The 19,891-nt window shown below is 44.2% G+C and overlaps 1 long non-coding RNA gene across 1 annotated transcript in view; it reads left to right on the plus strand.

Annotated features, from left to right (window-relative positions):
- The window catches only part of LOC102158585 (uncharacterized), a 327,382-nt gene extending 321,767 nt beyond the window's left edge, over nt 1-5,615 (plus strand). Inside the window, exon 6 of the long non-coding RNA XR_014805912.1 lies at nt 3,417-5,615. This is a non-coding gene — a long non-coding RNA (uncharacterized LOC102158585). The remainder of the gene's footprint in view (nt 1-3,416) is intronic.
- The last annotated feature ends 14,276 nt before the right edge of the window (nt 5,616-19,891 follow it).

A 19,891-nucleotide genomic window follows, 5' to 3' on the forward strand; every position in this document is an offset into this window, starting at 1 on the left:
CAGCCCCCTTGAAAACTGCAGGCTGCCTAGTGGAGTCTGGGCAAGGCCCTCCCGGGACCTCAGGGCTGCAGTGGCATGCACTTAACAGCAAAGAGGAGCTAATGAATGGATCCACCTGGAGAGGCAAGAACACTTCATATTCACATTTACATGAGCATGTGCATCCTTGTTCCTTGATGCTAAGAGGCTACTGACTGTAAGACTCACCGCTGATTTAACACTGGCCTCTCAAGGAAAAAATAGGAAGAAACCCTATTGAAAAGGAGTTCCCTTGCGGCACAGTGGGTTAAGGATTCAACATTGTCACTCCTGCAGCTTGAGTTGCTGTCGTGACGTGGGTTCTGGCTTAAGAACTTCCTCACACCATGGGGCACGGCCGAAACCAAAAACCACCCCTCCCAAACAAACGCAAAAACAGATTAAACATACTCATCAATTGTGGGTACATTCCAGTTTCAGAAGTGCTAAAAGATGGGAAACAAAGGCTGATTTTAAATCCTTGGAAATTTAGTGTGTATAATTTTGATAGATGTATTTAAGGCAAAAATCAACTTTCAGAATATGTCCCAGAATACAACTTAGCATCTTAGAACATGTGTAACCATTGTCAAGTTGGTTGACATCCTAACTCCTAAACGGGAGAGCAGTTCTTGTTCTATTACAGAGGGGTGTAGGAATAAAAATGGTGTGTGTCTGTGTATGCGCCCTGTAAACTGTAACGTGCTGTGTCTTTTTTTGTGTTGTTATATTTCACCGGATATGCATCATGTTTTATTTGAGGGTTTTTGCGGTTTTTTTGACACTTAAATTTTCACATGAGTGTCCCTCTTACCTGTCCGCATCACCCCCTGACACCTTCACCCATCCCTTCGGCTTGGCTGATTTGCCTTATAAAAGTGTGTGGCCAAGAACCAATTCACTTAATCAGTTTAGCAAAGCCGGGGACGATTTATTTGCCGGTGCTTGAAAAGACATCCACCGGCTCCTGCTGAGAATGCTGAGAAAAAAACAGGAGAGTTTTAGTGGCAGAGGGTTTTCCATTAAAACAGAGGGGTGTGTGAGTGGTTCAGGCAAGATCTTGGTGACACCAGTCAAGGGCCCAAGAGCCATCCACTGCAGCCCTCAGAGAAAGTGGGGAAAGATGCCGCCTGCCCCAGCGCCAGCAGGAAGAAAAAGGGAGACACAATTGAAGCACAGCGCGTTTGTTAATTACCTTACTCGGGGGATCTTATAAAACATGCTGTATGTGGAAATTGACACAATGGATATGATTACTACAGGAGTTAATTTTCATACAGACGAGGGAGGGGAAAGCGACGGGGGCTTAGCTGCCACTTTGATCTTCGCTGTCTCTGCCACAGTCAGAATTCTGCTCCCTTCGGTAAGCCTCCCCGCTGGCCAGCCTCCTGAGATAAGGTCGCTTTCCCTGGCCTCGAAGGGTTGCTACTCAGTTGCTTGCTTGAATGAAGGAAATCCCTTTGTACCCTGAAAGTCAGGACATGAAGTCAGAGAGGTAGTGGGAGCCAGGCCAGAGAATGCTGGGCGCTCCAGAAGGGCTTTGACTCTCTGTGGCTGCTCCCTGGACTAGAGAAATGATGGTTGTCTTTGGGGCTACAGGGAAGCAGGGAGACCAGTTAGGCCAAAGTGGGCAGGGTTGGGGAGAGGAATTTGACACCAGGGGGGAGGGAAATCATCAGATTTTGATGTATTTTTTTTTATTTGTTTATCTTTTTAGGGCAGCACCTGCGGCATGTGGAGGTTCCCAGGGTAGGGGTCCAGTCGGAGCTGTAGCCCCCAGCCTACGCCACAGCCACAGCAACACCAGATCGGAGTCGTGTCTGCGACCTACACCACAGCTCATGGCAATGCTGGGTCCTTAACCCACTGATCGAACCCACGTCCTCATGGACACGCTCGGGTTTGTTACTGCTGGGCCACGACGGGAACTCCCTGGTGTATTTTTAAAGTGTGGGAATTGATGTGAGTGTGACAAAAAGAGGAGGGATAGATCATGCCAGGGCTTTGGCCTGAGCAAATGAAAGAATGGTGTTGTCATCTTTTGATATGGGGAAAACGATTATTAAAAAAGAAATGTGAAGTGTGAACTTAGTACTAGTTAAAGGCGGAAGTAAGTGCTGCGGAGGATGCAGTGAGGTTGATTAATAGAGAGCAAAGAAATCAAGAAGAGATGCAGGACAGAGAAAGACTAAGGGAAAACAAATGTGAGAACAGATTCAAACTCCTTGACAGATACCCAGCTATACTCTGGGCTGGACTTTGCTCGACTTGAGAAGACATCTGTGTGTAATTATTATCTAATTATTTTTGTGCATGTGTTATGCCTTCACTCATGCAACCATGAGTTCTTTGATAGCAGGGCCGTCTCTGATTTTTTTGACCCGCAGGAGTCACTCCGTTAACACGTTCTAACCGTCTGGCTGGGGCAGCCATGAGAGTCTGAATCTGACTCATCTTCTTACAGAACAGGACAAATCTAATCAGGAGGGTGGGTCAGCATTAGAGAAAGCATTTGTCTTAGTTTTACAAGGTGGGACCTTCAGATCTTTTTTTGTTTGTTTGTTTATTTTATTTTTTAATGATTTTTTATTTTTTCCATTATAGTTGGTTTACAGTGTTCTGTCAATTTTCTACTGTACAGCAAGGTAACCGAGTCCCACATACATTCTTTTTCTCACATTATCTTCCGTCATGTTCCATCACAAGTGACTAGATATAGTTCCCAGTTCTATACAGCAGGATCTCATGGCTTACCTGTGTTTTTTGTTTTTTAGGGCTGCAGGTGCAGCACGTGGAAGTTCCCAGGCTAGGGGTCGCATTGGAGCCACAGCCACCGGCCTATGCCACCACAGCCACAGCAGTACAGGATCTGAGCCACATCTGTGACCTACACCATAGCTCACGGCAACACCAGATCCTTAACACACTGAGCATGGCCAGGGATCGAACCTGTGTCCTCATGGATGCTAGTTGGGTTCATTACTGTTGAGCCACAACGGGAACTCCAAAGACCTTCAGATCTTAAAGTTCTCCCTTGTGCCCTTTCACCTGCAGAAGAGTACCTGTTCTCACACTTAGAAGATGCTGCGTGGAACGCTGTGGCATCCTTGTTGCTTTCTTTGTTGAGTCTAAGTATCTAAGAGACAGAATAGTCCTGGTATAGTTTTCCTAGCAAAAACTTTGGCCTTAGCAGGCTGAAGCCTTAAAGAGAAGAAGCCATGGGTTGTAATTAAGTGCAATTAGCCTTTTTTGCTTGTCTTTTGCCTTTGGGGGACCCAGATTCAGTGCCTGGTGGGCAGCAGATGGGACAGTTAGAAGTTCTGTGCTTTGGGAGATACTCAAGTATTTCTCAAACCAAAGAAAATCTGTGTCACCTCCTCTTTATTTTCATCTTAAAGGAGGTATGGCAGCTGAATGGAGAGAGTGATCAGAACGTGGTTACCCACCGAGAAGAAAGAAGATTCCAGTTTCTTTTTAAGCTATGGTTTTATTGCTCACATATTTTCTTAAGAATAAATGTATCATCGGCCCTGGCATGCTTCTCTCACTCTGAAGGGCTTTCTGGAGAAAGCAAATGAGCAGACTCTCCTCGTGTCGCATTTCTTTGTTTGTCAGGGCTGGCTCTGCATCACCGACTGCCTGGGAGCCCTTCATAGCCAACGTTTGGTCCGAATGGTGTTTTGCAGGTACGGAAAGAGAGTCCTAAAGAGCTTCCTGGGCCAGACCATCAGTGAGGGCCCTCACCTGCTGAGGGAATTGGGAGGCTCACGAGGCAGCTTCCCCAGGAAGCTGGGGACTCTCTGGTCCACAGGGTCTTTGCTCTTTGAGCCTGGTAACCATTGGCTGCAAGAGGGAGATCCGAAAAAGCCCATCTCCTTTGGTCACGGAGAAATCTTCCTCTGAAATTGTGATACGAGAGCACCAAGTGCCCCGTTTTTCTGGAACAGAGCTAAAGGATCAAGCAGACAAGACTGAAAATCTGTTTCCTCTGGACCTGCAGCCTTTTTACACCTTTGTGCCCAGGAGGCATTCATCTCACAAATGTCCTTATGGTCGTCTATTGTCACTGCGATAGCTAGAATGATGTCTCTCCAGAAATGGCATGTTGAATCCTAAGACCCAGCACCTCAGCATGTGAGCTTTTGGGAGACAGGGTCTTTACAAAGGGAATCAAGTAAAATGGGGACATTAGGTGGCCCTCATCCGATGTGACTGGCATCCTTGTAAAAAGAGCAAATTTGGACACGGAGACAGAAACACGGAGGGAAGGCAATATAAAGAAACACAGAGAGGAGTTCCTGTCATGGCCTAGTGAAACGAACCCAACTAGTATCCACGAGAATGTGGGTTCAGTCCCTTGCCTCGCTCAGTGGGTTAGGGATCCGGCATTGCCATGAGCTGTGGTGTAGGTTGCAGACAAGGCTTGGGCCCTGTGTTGCTATGGCTGTGGTGTAAGCTGACAGCATCAGCTCCCATTCCACCCCTAACCTGGGAACCTCCATGTGCCATGGGTGCACCCTAAAAAAAAAAGACACACACACACACAAAGGAGATACAGAGAGAAGATGGCCATCTACACGCCAAGGAGAGAAACCTAGAAGAGACCCTTTCCTCGGCGCTCAGAAGGAACCAATCCTGCCCACACTTTGATTTTGGACTTCGAGCCTTCATAACTGTGAGAGAGTACATTTCTGTTGTTTAAGCCACCCAGTGTGTGGTACTTTGTTACGGCAGCCCTAGCAAATTAATATAGTTAACTATGGCATTTACTACATCTTGGGTCATTCCATTGACTCCTTCCAATATATATCTATTGATTAGTTAATATGGTCTTTAGCTATGTAGTGGGGTCAGGGTCACCTCCAAAGACAAATGACATAGATTACACAGGATGGTTTGTCATGGTGAATCTGTGGATCAACAGTTTGGGCGAGGCTCAATTGAGTATTTTTCTGTCCGTCTTCTCTAGGATAACTCATGAAACTGTAGTCATAGTAGCTCAACTTTAGCTGGCAAATCTAAGATGATTTCATTCATAAGTCTGGTGGTTGGTACTGGCTGGGCCAGCTGGGATGGCTCAGATAGCTGGATGACCACATGACCTCCCATCCTGAAGGAGGTTAGCCTGGGCTTCTTTGTATCCAATTATAGGGTTGCAAGAGCTTTTATCCACATTCTTAATGATTTCCTTAGGATGGTTTCCCAGAAGTGAAATTGCTAGATCAAAGGGCATGCATAGTTTCAAGGCTCTGCCTGGGTCTTACCAAAAATGCATGTTCTTTTAACAGATACTATGACCGGGTATTAACTGTGTAGTAATTTTCCTTTTGTCCGTGTTTTCTATAATTCGCATTCATGTGTAGGGGGGGAAGAAAAGCCACGCTCTCTACCTGACTGCATTCAATCAATTCCTAAATTAAGTAGTGCAAGTGGAAATGTAATCCAGTACATATATATCCCTGAGGGGAAAGTGGACTACAGATTTGTTAAGTGGGTTTCATTCCCTGTTATTAACCATATTCCAGTTTTTCTAGCTGGAGAAAGGAAAGGGACACACATGTTTACTTGAATTAAATCATTGTGCTCTTAAAACTAAACACCTTGTCCACAGTTTCCTTTGTTTGGGAAAACCACACATTTCTGTAACTTCTGCCTATGTCTCAAATATAGCTGGAACCCTATTCATTTAAAGTCCACGAATCCATGCTTATCTTAAAACTCCGTTTTGTCTTAAGAGCTCTACCAGAATGTTATTCAACCTTAGCATCTATGTAGGTGTTTTCCATTCTTATGCCAGATCGGGTCAAAATCAGTATGATGCCAGAATGGCAGGCTTTAGAGACAGTGGGTTTTTTTTGTTTTGTTTTGTTTTTTTAACATCATAAATAACCATGCCTATCTGCTTGTAGTACAGACACTTAAAGGGGAGGAACAGACACAGAGTCGATAGAATAGTTACTTGGCGACTCCTGGTCACCTCCCCAGATGGCCAGTTTCTCCCGCAATTATCCTTCAAGAGAGACAGATAGACATAGGCTAGATATTGAGGAGTTAGATTTCAATATCATTTACCAGTTAGAAGAGGGATATAAAAAGTCAAACCTCTACAAGGGATTCTGATCCAATCTTTTGATAAATTTCTAAAAACTGCCCTGAGCAATCCCTCCCCCCACCCCCCCAGCCGCCTCCACACCCAGCAGGTGTGAGAGTAAAGTTTGGAAGACAGAGGTGTGTTTCTTTGGTTTCTTGATGATTGCTTCCCCGGGGTGTATATAGTCCAAGATATGTTTTGACCTAATGTCTTTCTTTGTGTTTCTCATAGAATTTAATGCATTTATTTCCACACTGATAGGCAAAGTTTAAAACAAGCAACAGTCAGAAAATGCTATACTTCATCCCAAATCCTTTAATACATTCATTTTTAAAATCAACTGACATCTTTCATTGGTATAAAGCTTTGAACTAGGCTAGCCATTGTAGTCACTGGGACATAAGTTCTGGTCCAAACTTGGCCACAAACTCATCACATAGAAAAGTGACAGGCAGATGACTCCCTGAGCCTCAGATATACTCATCTATAGGGATGAGAGACACTTCTTTTATGTTTTAAGTGACTATTATGGTGTGGATCCATTACGATTAGGTATAAAGCAAGTGACCCCGGAGTTCCCGTCATGACGCAGTGGTTAACGAATCCGACTAGGAACCATGAGGTTCCGGGTTCGGTCCCTGCCCTTGCTCAGTGGGTTAACGATCCGGCGTTGCCGTGAGCTGTGGTGAAGTTTGCAGACTCGGCTCGGATCCTGCGTTGCTGTGGCTCTGGCGTAGGCCGGTGGCTATAGCTCCGATTCAACCCCTAGCCTGGGAATCTCCATATGCCGCAGGAGCGGCCCAAGAAATAGCAACAACAACAACAACAAAAAGACAAAAAGACAAAAAAAAAAAAAAAAAAAGCAAGTGACCCCAAGTTAGGCACATGATAGGCTTAAAATAATGATTGCCCCATTAGTGCATTATTTCATTATACTATTTTTACATAATTAGTCCAGATGTTTTTATTCTAATTTTAGGGTCTATAAGAACAGAGAGGGTAAGAAATCTCCCAGGTTCATTCTGTCAGCTCCAGAAAGCAAGACGGGACCTGACCCCACCCAACAACACTAGCCATGAGCTTCACTTGGTTGATTCACTAGCTGTGAGATTCCCTTGGTTCAGTGAAGCTGGAATGATCAAGACTTCTTTGGGTTCAAACACAACACAGCATTTTTTTTTTTAAAGATTCATAATAGAAATAAGCAAGACACTGATCATCTGAATTTAACAAAGCATCCTGGCTCCCATTGCAATCAATATTGTTTGTAAGATTCAGTATCAACGTCACAGCACTGGCCTCCACCGCGCCCCAAGATTACCCTCATCTGCTTTGGTTCTTTTTGAACAATAACCCAACAGACCAGCTGCACCCTTTTTACCCCGTGTTTTAGTCTGTTTACAGATTATCCCTCTCAGCTAGAGTGGCTTATGTGCTAAGTCTGCCTGTGAGAGTATGGGGATTAAAATTTGAAATCCTCGGTGAGAATGGTAGTTTGTTGTTGGGTTAGGTGGGTGACTATTTTGAGGACTAATTGTTCCTAATTCATACACAGGTACTTTTCTTTTGCAGAATCAGAATAAACAATCTGCAGTATCAGACTGCTGGTTCCGTTCCCTGGAGCACTACAGTTTGGCACATTGTGTCCTCTTACTGTGGGTGGGATTCTTCAACATGGCCCTTCTTCCCTGTCGACTCTTAGAGCGAGTCCTCCTCCTTCTAACCCACTCTCTCTCCAGGACGTGTGAATGGGTCCTTTTATTTATGGACCGGCACCCTCAGGAACCGAGGCCAGTGATGAGAGGTAGAGGGGGCCGAATTGGTGAAAGGCAGCAGGGAAGTAGGATGACGAGAGAACAAAATCAAATTTGGCTTTGGGAGATGACTTTAATCCCCTTAGACATGCCTTTCCAACTCTAAGACACGGTGCCTTTTAATCAAAAACCAAAGCAGCAACTTAATGTATTACAAGTTGGAAATGAACTCTTAAAAAAAAGTATGTATCTGGAGTTCCCATCGTGGCTCAGTGGTTAAAGAATGCGACTAGGAACCATGAGGTTGCAGGTTCGATCCCTGACCTTGCTCAGTGGGTTAAGAATCTGATGTTGCCGTGAGCTGTAGGTCGCAGACACGGCTTGGATCCCGCATTGCTGTGGCTCTGGTGTAGGCCGGTGGCCACGGCTCCAATTCGACCCCTCACCTGGGAACCTCCATATGCTGCAGGAGCGGCCCAAGAAATGGCAAAAAGACAAAAAAAAAAAAAAGTGTGTATCTGTTATGGGGGCATTGTGTTGGAAGGGGCGTGAAGGGGAAAAGTAGAGAGTTGATCAAAATGTATATATTGGGACAGAGGAAGTACGGGGGCTGTTAGACAAGGCAGTGATAGGCGGAGGGCTTTTAGTGCTTTTTCTTTGCTAAAATTCTGTTTTTAGTTTTGTATATTACTAAAAGAGACATGGTTAATTACCTAGCCCTCATCTTCCTTATGAAAAATACAGCATTTTTTCCAGGCCCTCGTTGTGCCCCATTACAATTATTCACTATGTCAGGCCATTTGAAGTAGGCACATAACTCAGTTATGGCCAGTGAAACATAAACCAAGAAGTTTGGAAAAGCCTTTTCTTTCCTGATATCATCATTCTAGTTTTTCTTTTCCTCTTTTTCCTGCCTAAGCTAGTGTAGAGGTAGAGGTGTGGCGATACAGCAGCCATCTTGTGACCATGAGGTGGTGTGCATATGAGTAAATGCCTACTAAGAGGGAGCAGAGTCTCTAAAAGGAAAGCTCCTGGGCCACCATCCTAAGCCACATCCCAGCCCTAGACCCCTGACCATGAGGGGCAGTGTTTTGTTATTTGAACTAAACACATATCTGAGATCACTGATAATATCAAGCAGTAACTGCATTTGTTTGGGTAAGGACAGCTACTTTAAACAATTGCCAAACATTGGCACATTTTATAGTAAAAATATTTCTTGATCAGTCTAGAGCTCTTCTCTGTAAACAGTGATTCAGGGTTCTTTTTTTTTTTTTTTTCTTTTTTCTATCTTATGTCTCTGCCATCTTCATCACATGGTTTTCAAAGTTACCTTGTGCATGGACTTCCAACTGCTCAAGTGGAAAGAGAGAATATTGTAGAATGAGGTGGGGACACTGGGAGGGCATAAACTAGTTCTAGAAAAAGTGGCGTATGTCACTTCTCCCCTCTTTCCATTGAGCAGAATCAGCCTTCAGTCGGGACTAATTACATGTGAGGCTCATGATGCAGTCTAGCTGTGTTCTGAGGCAGGGCAGAAGATGGGTTTGGTGAAAATCTAGGTGGCGTCTGTGGCATCCACCATAGTACACCATTGCTTCATCCTGGGGATGTTGCCTTAGAGTCCTAAAGGATGAGCTGGCACCTCATTGTACAGTCATGCTGGTCTTTTTAATATTTGGATGATGGAGTCTGAGTATAGATAAGCAACCAGGCCTCAAGGATGAAGAAGATGAAAAGGAAGGGGAGGGTGGCAGATACTAATTTCCCTATTTGATTGGAGGTGAGCAGGGTGTGGGGGAAGAGAGGAATAAACATTAAATTTCTGAACCTTGGAAACCACAAACTGTAGCTCATAAAGTTACAGATAGGATATAAGTGGCAAGTATTTCTTTGGCCAGTGTTCTTTGCCAGCAATGTTCTTTGTTGCTGGAAAGGGATTGAGAGGGATGGAATGTAGTGTTGAGAAACTCACACCTGGGCTTTGAATCCTGGCTCCACCACTTCAGTGTTCTGTGATTTTGGGCAGATTCCTTAGTCACTCAGTTTCGTTTCTTTATCTGTAAAAAGGAGATAAAAAAGGATTTCTTGGAGTTCCCGTCGTGGCGCAGTGGTTAACGAATCCGACTAGGAACCATGAGGTTGCGGGTTCGGTCCCTGCCCTTGTTCAGTGGGTTAACGATCCGGCGTTGCCGTGAGCTGTGGTGTAGGTTGCAGACGCGGCTTGGATCCCGAGTTGCTGTGGCTCTGGCGTAGGCCAGTGGCTACAGCTCCGATTCGACCCCTAGCCTGGGAACCTCCATATGCCGCGGAAGCGGCCCAAGAAATGGCAAAAAAGACAAAAAAAAAAAAAAAAAAAAAAAAAAAAGGATTTCTTCATAGGAATGTTGAGAGCATTGAATGAGATGAAAGACATAAAACCCTCAGTATAGGGCCCGACCTGTAGTGGGCATTCAGAAAATTTTAGATGATGGTGATGATGATGATGGAGATGATGATTTTTTAAAAATTTATTTATTTATTTTTCCGCTGTACAGTATGGGGGCCAAGATACACTTACATGTATACATTTTTCTCCACCCTTTGTTCTGTTGCAATATGAGTATCTAGACATGGTTCTCAATGCTACTCAGCAGGAATTTATTGTTAATCCATTCCAAGTTGTATCTGATAACCCCAAGCTCCCGATCCCTCCCACTCCCTCCCTCTCCCCCCGGGTGGCCACAGGTCTATTCTCCAGGTCCATGATTTTCTTTTCTGTGGAAGTGTTCATTTGTGCTGGATATTAGATTCCAGTTATAAGTGATATCATATGGTATTTGCCTTTCTCTTTCTGACTTACTTCACTCAGTATGAAAGTCTCTAGTTCCATCCATGTTGCTATAAATGGTATTATGTCGTTCTTTTTTATGGCTGAGGAGTATTCCATTGTGTATATATACCACATCTTCCGAATCCAATCATCTGTCGATGGACATTTAGGTTGTTTCCATGTCTTGGCTATTGTGAATAGTGCTGCAATGAACATGCGGGTGCATGTGTCTTTTTCAAGGAAACTCTTGTCCGGATATATGCCCAAGAGTGGGATTGCGGGGTCATGTGGAAGTTCTATGTATAGATTCCTAAGGTAAGAAATGATGATTTTGAATGAATAAAACTATTTAGTTCAAGAAACACACAAATGCTGAAAGTCAATGTAGCATTTTCTTTTTTTCTAATTTTATTTTATTGTAAGAAACACTTACCATGTGATCTGCCCTCTTAACTAATTTTTACATGTATATTATTGTTAATTATAGGCACAATGTTGTACAACACATCACTAAAGCTTATTCATCCTGCTTGACTGAAACTTTATGCTCATTGATTAGACTCCCCATTTCTCCCTCCCCCGCCCCCACCCTTGGCAACCATCATCCCACTCTTTGATTTTGTGAACTTGACTATTTTAGATACCTCATGTCAGTAGAATCATGCATTATTTATCTTTCTGTGATTGATTATTTCACTTAGCATAATATCCTCAGGGTTCATTCAGGTTGATACATATTGTAGAATTTACTTCTTTTAGGGCTGCGTAGTATTCCATTGTATGCATATACTATATTTCCTTTATTCATTCATCTGTTGATGAACATTTATACTGTGTCTTTATAATGACTGTTGTGGATAGTGCTGCAGCGAACATGATAGTGCTGATATCTCTTTGAAATTCTGATTTCAACTCTTGGATAAATACCCAGAAGTGGAGTTGCAGTTAAAAAGCTTCTGCACAGGAAAAGGAATCCATCAACAGAGTGAAAAAAAAAAAAAAAAACAAAACTGTAAATTGGGAGAAAATATTTGAAAACCATATGTTTGATAAAGGGTTAATCCCCAGAAAATATATATGTAACTCTTCAGCTCAAGAGAATAAAACTAATACTTAGATTAAAAAATGAACTAAGGACTGGAATAACATTTCTCCAAAGAAGACATTCAAATAGCCAGCAAATATATGAACAAAATCCCCCATGTCACTAAACATCAGGGGAATGCGAATCAAAACCGGAAGGGAAATATGTCGCCTCATACTTGTCAGGATGGCTGTTAGTAAAACAAAACCACGCAGAACATAACACAACAAGTCTTGGTGAGTGTGGAGAAATTGGCACCCTTCAGTTCCCTTGTTGGGAATGCAGAGTGGTGCAGTCACCGTGGGAAATGCTGTGGCGATTCCTCAAAAATTAAAAATAGAATGACTCTATGATCCAGCAACTTGCTTCTGGGTATTTATCCCAAAGAATTATTATTATTAAGGAATTATGATTCATCAGCTTGAGTGTCCAGAGAAAGCCTCTAGATGGTGCTGAAGCAGAGAATCAGCTGGGCATCCAATCTAAGAAGCTCCTACATAGTTGCATTATCATTTATCCCAAGCCAGAAACATCCCAAGTCAAAACTGCAGCTGCCTTGGATGAAGTAGTCTGGAAAACTCCGTCTCCTCTACCCGTGTGAGTCGCTGTATCTTTGGAGTGAGAATTGTTGCCCATTCTTTGGCTGCTCCCTCATACCATACCAGCCTCCAATCTAATTTACATTGAATGAGATGGCATCTGTTGAGTACACTGCAGTATTGCTTCATTCCCAGTAAAGCCTCAACAAGTACAGCTTTCCTTTCTTCCTCCAACAAGCAGAGTATTTCCCTCTGTGTCTTTCCTCAATGGCGCGGTCAGTGGGCGGCCATCTTTGCCTGGGCTATTCTATTTATATGAAGGGCTGTTGGATATAGAGTTTTCCAGTCTGGGCTCTGGAGTCAGACAGGCTTGGGCTTAAAACCCAGCCCAGCCAAGAGCTGTGTGATCTGGAACGTGCTCTTTATGACCCTTTGTAAGATGGGAATGATCATACCTCACTTACTTGAGGGAATGAATGCAAAGCGCCCAACACATGCAGGCATCGATCCATGCTGTTTCCCTTCCCCTTATTCAGAAAACATCTATCTTACTCTCAATTCACCCCACATTGCACTTTTCACCTTCCCTCAAGCCCTTATTGTAAGGGGAGGAGGCATCCACGGGACACTTGCCTTCCCTCGAAACCAGTCTTCCCTGCTCCCTCTTTCTCCAGACCCTGTCTTCTCTGATATTTGTGTAGGTTAGTTGGATGGATGAACTAAACACATCCGGGGGAACTAGCCAACTAGGTTCCCTATGGTGGTTAGCGGTGGGGGAAGGATAACCTGAGTGTAAGTCCTTTCTGACCAGCTGAGTTATCTGACCCACCCTCAGTGCCAGCTCCTCATCTACCACATGAAGGGTGGGTGAAATCATCTCCCCTGGTCCCTCCTGGTCTTTTTGTCTTTTAGGGCTGCACCCGTGGCATATGGAGGTTCTCAGGCTAGAGGTCCAATCAGAACTGTAACCACCAGCCTACACCAGAGCCAGGTCAATGTGGGATCTGTGCCGCATCTGCAACCTACACCACAGCTCAAGGCAACACTAGATCCTTAACCCACTGAGTGAGGCCAGGGATCGAACCTGTGTCCTCACGGATGCTAGTTGGGTTTGCTAATCGCTGAGCCATGAGGGGAACTCCTCCATTGGTCCCTCCTGCCCTATATCCTTCTGTGCAAATGTGTCTTCTGTGGGCAGCAAGAGAGGCCAGGAGACCATGTATCTCTCCTAGAGGTGGCAGTGGGTCTTGGTCACCCTCCCATTTTGCTATTTGATGATTTTCTCAAGCATGTTGGTGAGCAGGCCTGGTTGGTTGGATGAAAACAGACATCCTCTGAATCACAAAGCCAGTCCTGAAGGGCAGTGTAGGATAAGAAACATGGGTGCCTTGGGAAAGCTGATAGTTTGGTGCCTCTTTGAAGGCGTTCCTGACATGCTTTGTACATGCAGTGCTTGATAGTTCTAAGAATGCAAATTGTTTACAAGCCTTTATGTGCACATGAGCTTATTAAGACCCTGAAAAAGACATTTCTTTAAAATATTTATTTATTAAAAGTATAAATAAATATAAGGAAAAATATTAAAAACATTCAAAATTTCGCCACCCATGTAAATGCTGAGGATCCAAAAAATAAAAAGTATATGCATACAATGAGACTATATAAACAGGTCAGAAAGGGAGATGATGCAGAGAAATGCCTTCTCCAGTCCCTTTTCCCTATGGTGTTTTCTACGATTTTTCCAGAAACATTTTGCATATTTGCTAGCACACATGTGCCTGAGTGGGCATATGCGTGTGCGCACGCACACACACACACACACACACACACACAGAGGCACTTTGCAGAAAAGGGATTTAACAAATGCATTACTTTCATTAAATGTAATCTTCTATTCCAACTTTTCATCTCACGGTTTTTCTGTTACTCAAAACAGTATTATATGGGTACCTTACAGTCACCAGCATAAAGGTAATTTAGGCAGATGCACTTAACTAACTTTTGTTCAAGAGATCTCAAAGTTTATCTAGACATTTAGAGTGATGAAATTTTTTAGTAACCCTTGTCCTCTCTTAAGTTCTCTTTTGCAATTTTCCAAATCAGACGTCTTCTTGGGAGGCATATTAAAGGGGTTTAAAGTTTGGATAATAAAATAAATTGCTCATTTCCTGTAAACAGCATTCCAGCATGTATTATTCAGTTTCAGAATTATCCTGATTACAACTCCTGACTTCAGGCAGCTATGGTCCCTCTGTCCTTAGGGTGGGTGACATACTAGTTGTATTTTGAAAGAAAAAAAAAAGTACCAGGGAAACTTTCAGAGAGATGATTTTTGTTTGTTTTGTTTTATTTTGTTTTAATCCCCAATTATGGGAACTGTCTACTTTTGTGGGATCAACTTAGGTTTGACCAATTCTGTAAGGAGCTGCACGTGGGACCCTGAACTAACTGGAAACATGTTGACAATCAGTATAGACGGCGTTTTCCTGCCCCTTCCAGAACACTAGCTATGACAGCTGCAGTGTGGACCTGACCTTAATCAGAATCGCCTTTCAGAGCTGGGGCCACTGAAGCAGGTTTCCTCGATTCTTTTGGGGGGGGGTGAGTAGGATTGAGAAGCTCTTGGAAGCATCCAGATTTCTCTGCAGAGTGAGCATGGAACAGGACGGAAGAGGACACAGGAGTTCTGCTCTTGGGAAGTGATGTTAGCAGGGCCTGCCCACACATCTCCTCAAAGGACAACACGGTCGGAGCCGACTCCACTCTGAGAATCAGGACGGCGAGGCCGTGAGAACGTTTTTCCCACTCGTCACCTGTGGACCTGAGAGATAGCCCCTTAAGAATGGGACAGGAGACGAAAACAGGCCTTTTAACTTTGAGGGACGCTAGAAGCACAAACGGTGCCACGTAAAATTACAGATCAGTTCATAAAACTGTAATAACTGACCTGCACCACGTGAATTTCCTGAAGTGGGCGCTCAGATTGGGCGCAAGTAACAGGTAATGAAGGGACTTTACAGAGATGATTAACAAGGGCCTCCACTTTTTATTAGACTCATTTGGCTAATCCCTAAAATTAAGGAATTCCAGGTGTATGGAGCCAAGTATGCAAATGATTTCCTTCCGCCTAGCTGCTGATTTCATAAAAGGTCCTCAAACAGAGAAATAAAACACACAGAATGGGAAAGCTTTATGGCACAGTCGAGAATATTGTGCCTTTAAATAGTTCAGACAAGCAGTGCGTGCTGTAAATTTGCCACAGAGACAAATTTGTGCAAAGCTATAAAAAGAGCAAAAGTGAAGCTGAAAGAAGGCTAGGGTGGGGTGGGGGGCAGGGAAAACGCTGGCGACCTCAGTGGCCAAGGCAGTGTTGATTCAGCTGAGGCCACCGCTGCCCAGGGCGCTGGTGGGGAGCACGAAGGGCGGCAAGGTGGCTCAGTCGATAGAGAAACAGATGGAGAAAGAAAACTGGAGACATTTTCATCCAACTGGGACTGCACGCATTGCGTTTTCTTGGTGCTCTGGCGGCAGGGGTTGGCAAACCATAGCCCGAGTGCCAAAATCCAAGCAGCCCCCTGTTTTCCAGTGGCCCAAGAGCTAGGGGCAGTCTTTGCATTTTCAAATAGATGGAAAAAAACAAAAGGAGCATACTATTTTGTGACATGTGAAAATTATGTGACATTCAAACTTCAGTGTCCATAAATAAAGTTTTACTGGAATGCAGTGTGTATGATCTATGGTTGCTTTATGTGACAGTGACAAAGTTGAGTTGTTGCCACAGAAACTGTATGGCCTGCAAGAAGTCACACGTTTCAGGAAAAGTTTAAATACCCCTGTTATAGAGCAGTGGTCCTCAAAGTGTGATCCCCAGGAGCAGCCGCAGCCTTAGTATCACCTGGGAACCTGCTAGAAATAGTCTCAGGCAATACCCAGATCTACTGAATCAGAAACTCTAGGGGAGGAGCCCAGAAATCTATGTTTTAATGAATCTCCCCTCCCATCCCCTCCTCTACCCCATAGGTAATTCCGATGCACTGTCAAGTTTGAGAGCCACGTCTTAGAGTTACTCCGAGGCTTGAGCCTCTTGGGACGCCTAATATTAAATCCTCTCAAGAGTTGACAGAGCACTTTGTGAATGTGGGGGAGCCTCTGCAGGAATAATTATAGCCATCGTGGGGACCCTGGGCTGCCACCTGGCTGGCCTGCCCCTTAAGGACTCTGCTTAAGTGAAGCAAGAGGTCCAACTTTGTTGGAAGTGGGGGCACTCTACACAGAGCCAGCAAGTATTACTGTTGTTTCCCATTGTACAGGCGGGGCCGTCAGTAACGCCCAAAGTCACACGAGTGCAAGAAACAGCCGTCGAGTTGCGGGTCTATGTGACCTCAACATTTGAGTTCCTTCTGCTAGCCCGTGGTACCCTTGGATGAAGTATCCTCATACATTCTATAAGGACCCATCTCATTTCAGTCTCCAAGAAATGACCGGGAGCTGATGCCTGGGATCTCGGAGCTCACACCCTGCTCAGCATGGTGTCTGCCCCTGGAGCTAGTGTTATGGAGAGACTCATTTTGCAAAATGAAGGGAAATCAGAGGTCTCTTTGGGAAAATGTCTGGTTATTCACAGTATTTATATGTGTAGAGCACAGAATATTCTATTGTGAAAATATCGAGATAACAACTGCTTGGGGAGCATTTTCAGTGAAATATTTACTTGGGCGAACGGCAAACATGTCTAACGAGAGAAAAAATGGTCGGCGCATCTGGGTGAACATTATTTAGCTGCAAGTGTTTGCTTAGATATTTTTAATATACATTTATGCACTTTAAATTTATTTTATTGGGTGAAATAAGGACTTTGGGGAGAAGAGCTGGGGCATAGATTTTTAAATGTTCTGGGCAAATGAATACAGCCTCTGGTACAAGATGATGCTCCCAGCTGCTTTTGTTTGACGGATGATGCTGATGGTCTTGGTTTTATTGTGGTGTAAAGTAATGGGTCTGCCTGGAACAGTTTGCTGACAGATGAGAGCCTTGGTCTGTCACTGAAATTCCACGAATTTAAAGGGAAATACATAGCACTTCACCTGGGCTCCCACCTATTACCTGCAGTGAAGGGGGGGTGGCACCGGTGGGGATCGACTGGTTTTTATTTTAACTTTCAAAGAAGAGGTTTCATCTCTGTTTCTGCAGAGGCTGAAGGTGTAGACAGGCAGGTGAATGTCTGCAGCCGTCTCACTGGCACATTAATCAGATTTCCTGCTTTCCCAGCAAAAGATGACTTTACCCAGACAACGTCTCTCGCCGCTCATGTGTGGGACATTTGTAGAGATGATGGGGGAGTGAGGCAGAGGACTTGGCTGGAAAATCTTCTGCTATTTTTTTTTTTCAGCTTTTTATTTTGAAATGATGATGGACTTATGAGACGTTGCAAAAATAGTACAGATAATCCCCATATACCATTCACCTAGCTTTCCCCACTGTTAACATCTTACATAACTGTAATACATTATTAAAGCCTAGAAACTGATATTGGTACAATACTGATAACTAGAACACTGGCTTTATTGGGTATCACCGTTTTTTACATGCACTCATTCTGTGTGTGTGTATGTGATTGTGTTGTGTGTATGGTTCTGTACCATTGTATCACATAAACAGAGTACCTGCTACCTTTTCAATCATTAAATAATAGCAACTATCACAATACTGTTTCTAGCTTTTGAATGATTGAAATAATAAAGCATAAAATATTTTGCATCGTTTATCCATGCTTTCCAACCACTCTGTCTTTGGCATAGGACTGTACATATAATGAGCGCTTAAGACTTCTAGCTCTCTCCTCACTCCCCAGGAATAGATGAAATGTGATCAAGAAAAAATATAGCACGGAGTCACTACAGTAGACATTGTAAGGGTTAAGCAGTGACTCTTGTTCGCCTCCGTGTTTGGGTACGCGGAAGGTGACAGCTCCCTTCCCTCTTGAAAGTAGCCACGACTGTGGGACTTGCTTTGGCCAGTGAATGAGAGTGGAAGCCTCCCTCCAGCTCCTCCTTCCCTGCCACAGAGAGCATGGAGGTAAAAGTCTACATAGACGTGCCACGAGACCCAAGCCACCTGGAATGCTGAATACCTGCATGGAGATACCCCAATCCAAGAGCATGGCTCAACCAGCAATAGAACTGCCTTGTGTGAGAAATAAGCTCTCTTGTGTTAAGCCACTGATATTCTCGTGTCATGGTCACCTAAGCTAGCCTTTCCTGACCTCTGTAATGCTACATCATGGAGTCATCTTGGGAGAAGAAGAGAGGCCGCTGGCCACTCTTCTTCATGGCACAGCCTTGCTGGCATTGCTTGTTCTGCTCTGGGAGAAATTGCTCTTCCATAGCTGATGGGATGAAATGGGCCTGGTGGTCCCACCTGCTTAGGAAGTATCTTCCTCCATCTCCTTTCCCCCCACCTTAGGAGGCCAGGCAGAACCAAGGAGAGGCTCAATCTTCCCCCGAATCAGAAACTCTGGGAGTTGGGTCCAGGAATCTGAGTTCACAAGCCTCCAGGGGATTCTAATGCACATCCAAGCTTCAGATCCACTGGCTTAGTGATTACAGAGCTACAAGAAGTTGCAGAAGCAGTGCAGATAATCCCCATGTACTATGCACCTAGCTGTCTCCACTGTTAACATCTTACATAACTATAATACATTATTAAAGCCTAGATGCTCCTTCACTTAGATGCTCCTTCACTTCCCTTTTCTGGCTTATTTGCTATTTTATGAATCTTTGAAAGCCTGGAAGTACTGGGGCTTTGGCTTTCCACCAATCTGCATGGAATCCAGGGACGTCTTTTTTTTTAATTTTTATTTTTTGGCCACTCGTGAAAGTTCCCAGGCCAGGGCTCGAACCCTTGTCGCAACGAGCTGAGACACAGCAGTGACGACACTGGATTCTTAACCCACTGAGCCACCGGGAAGCTCCCTCAGAATGTCGTTTAAAGAAGAGACAAAGCATGTTTGGGTCTGCACTGGTGTAAGGGAAGTGATTTTTATAATGCTCACTGGTTTTAGGTGAAGGAAAAGATTTCTTCCAAGCTGAATGAGGCCTGACGGTTTCTCTCCCTTACTCAGAAGTTCTCTGGTTGTTTTCTCTTGTTCACCATGATGTGCTCCAGCTCAGGTGTGATGGTTATGGTTCCTGGTTGGCTGCATGGGAGAGGTTTTCTACCTTAATTCTTCCGTATTCCATGGCATGTGCTAATTAACTGTATTTTAAAAGGGGAAAGTGATGTTTATCTCAATGGGAAGAAGTTCTAACGCCACAAGCAATGGGGAGAGATCGCTGTTTTTTTCTACAAGGCTCTTGTGTCTCAGGGTGCAGACCCTGTTGCTGTGTGCACAGCCCGCTGTGGCTGTGGCGTTAAACTTCATTCGTGACACCGCATTCCCATGCACGCGTCATCACACTTGGATCCCTAAACTGCACGTTAAGCATCCTTTAGGTACAGAAGCGGGATGCTCCACTGTGCTGTCATGAATTTATCCATACGCACCAAAGAAAGCCTCTGTGAGCTGAACTGGCCACACCAGGCATCTCCGCAGCC

Source organism: Sus scrofa, chromosome 6 (assembly GCF_054392235.1).
Source record: "Sus scrofa isolate SSC_HxYL_T2T_F1_AM1 chromosome 6, Sscrofa_HxYL_maternal_Yorkshire_Landrace_v2.0, whole genome shotgun sequence".
NCBI classification, from domain to species: domain Eukaryota; kingdom Metazoa; phylum Chordata; class Mammalia; order Artiodactyla; family Suidae; genus Sus; species Sus scrofa.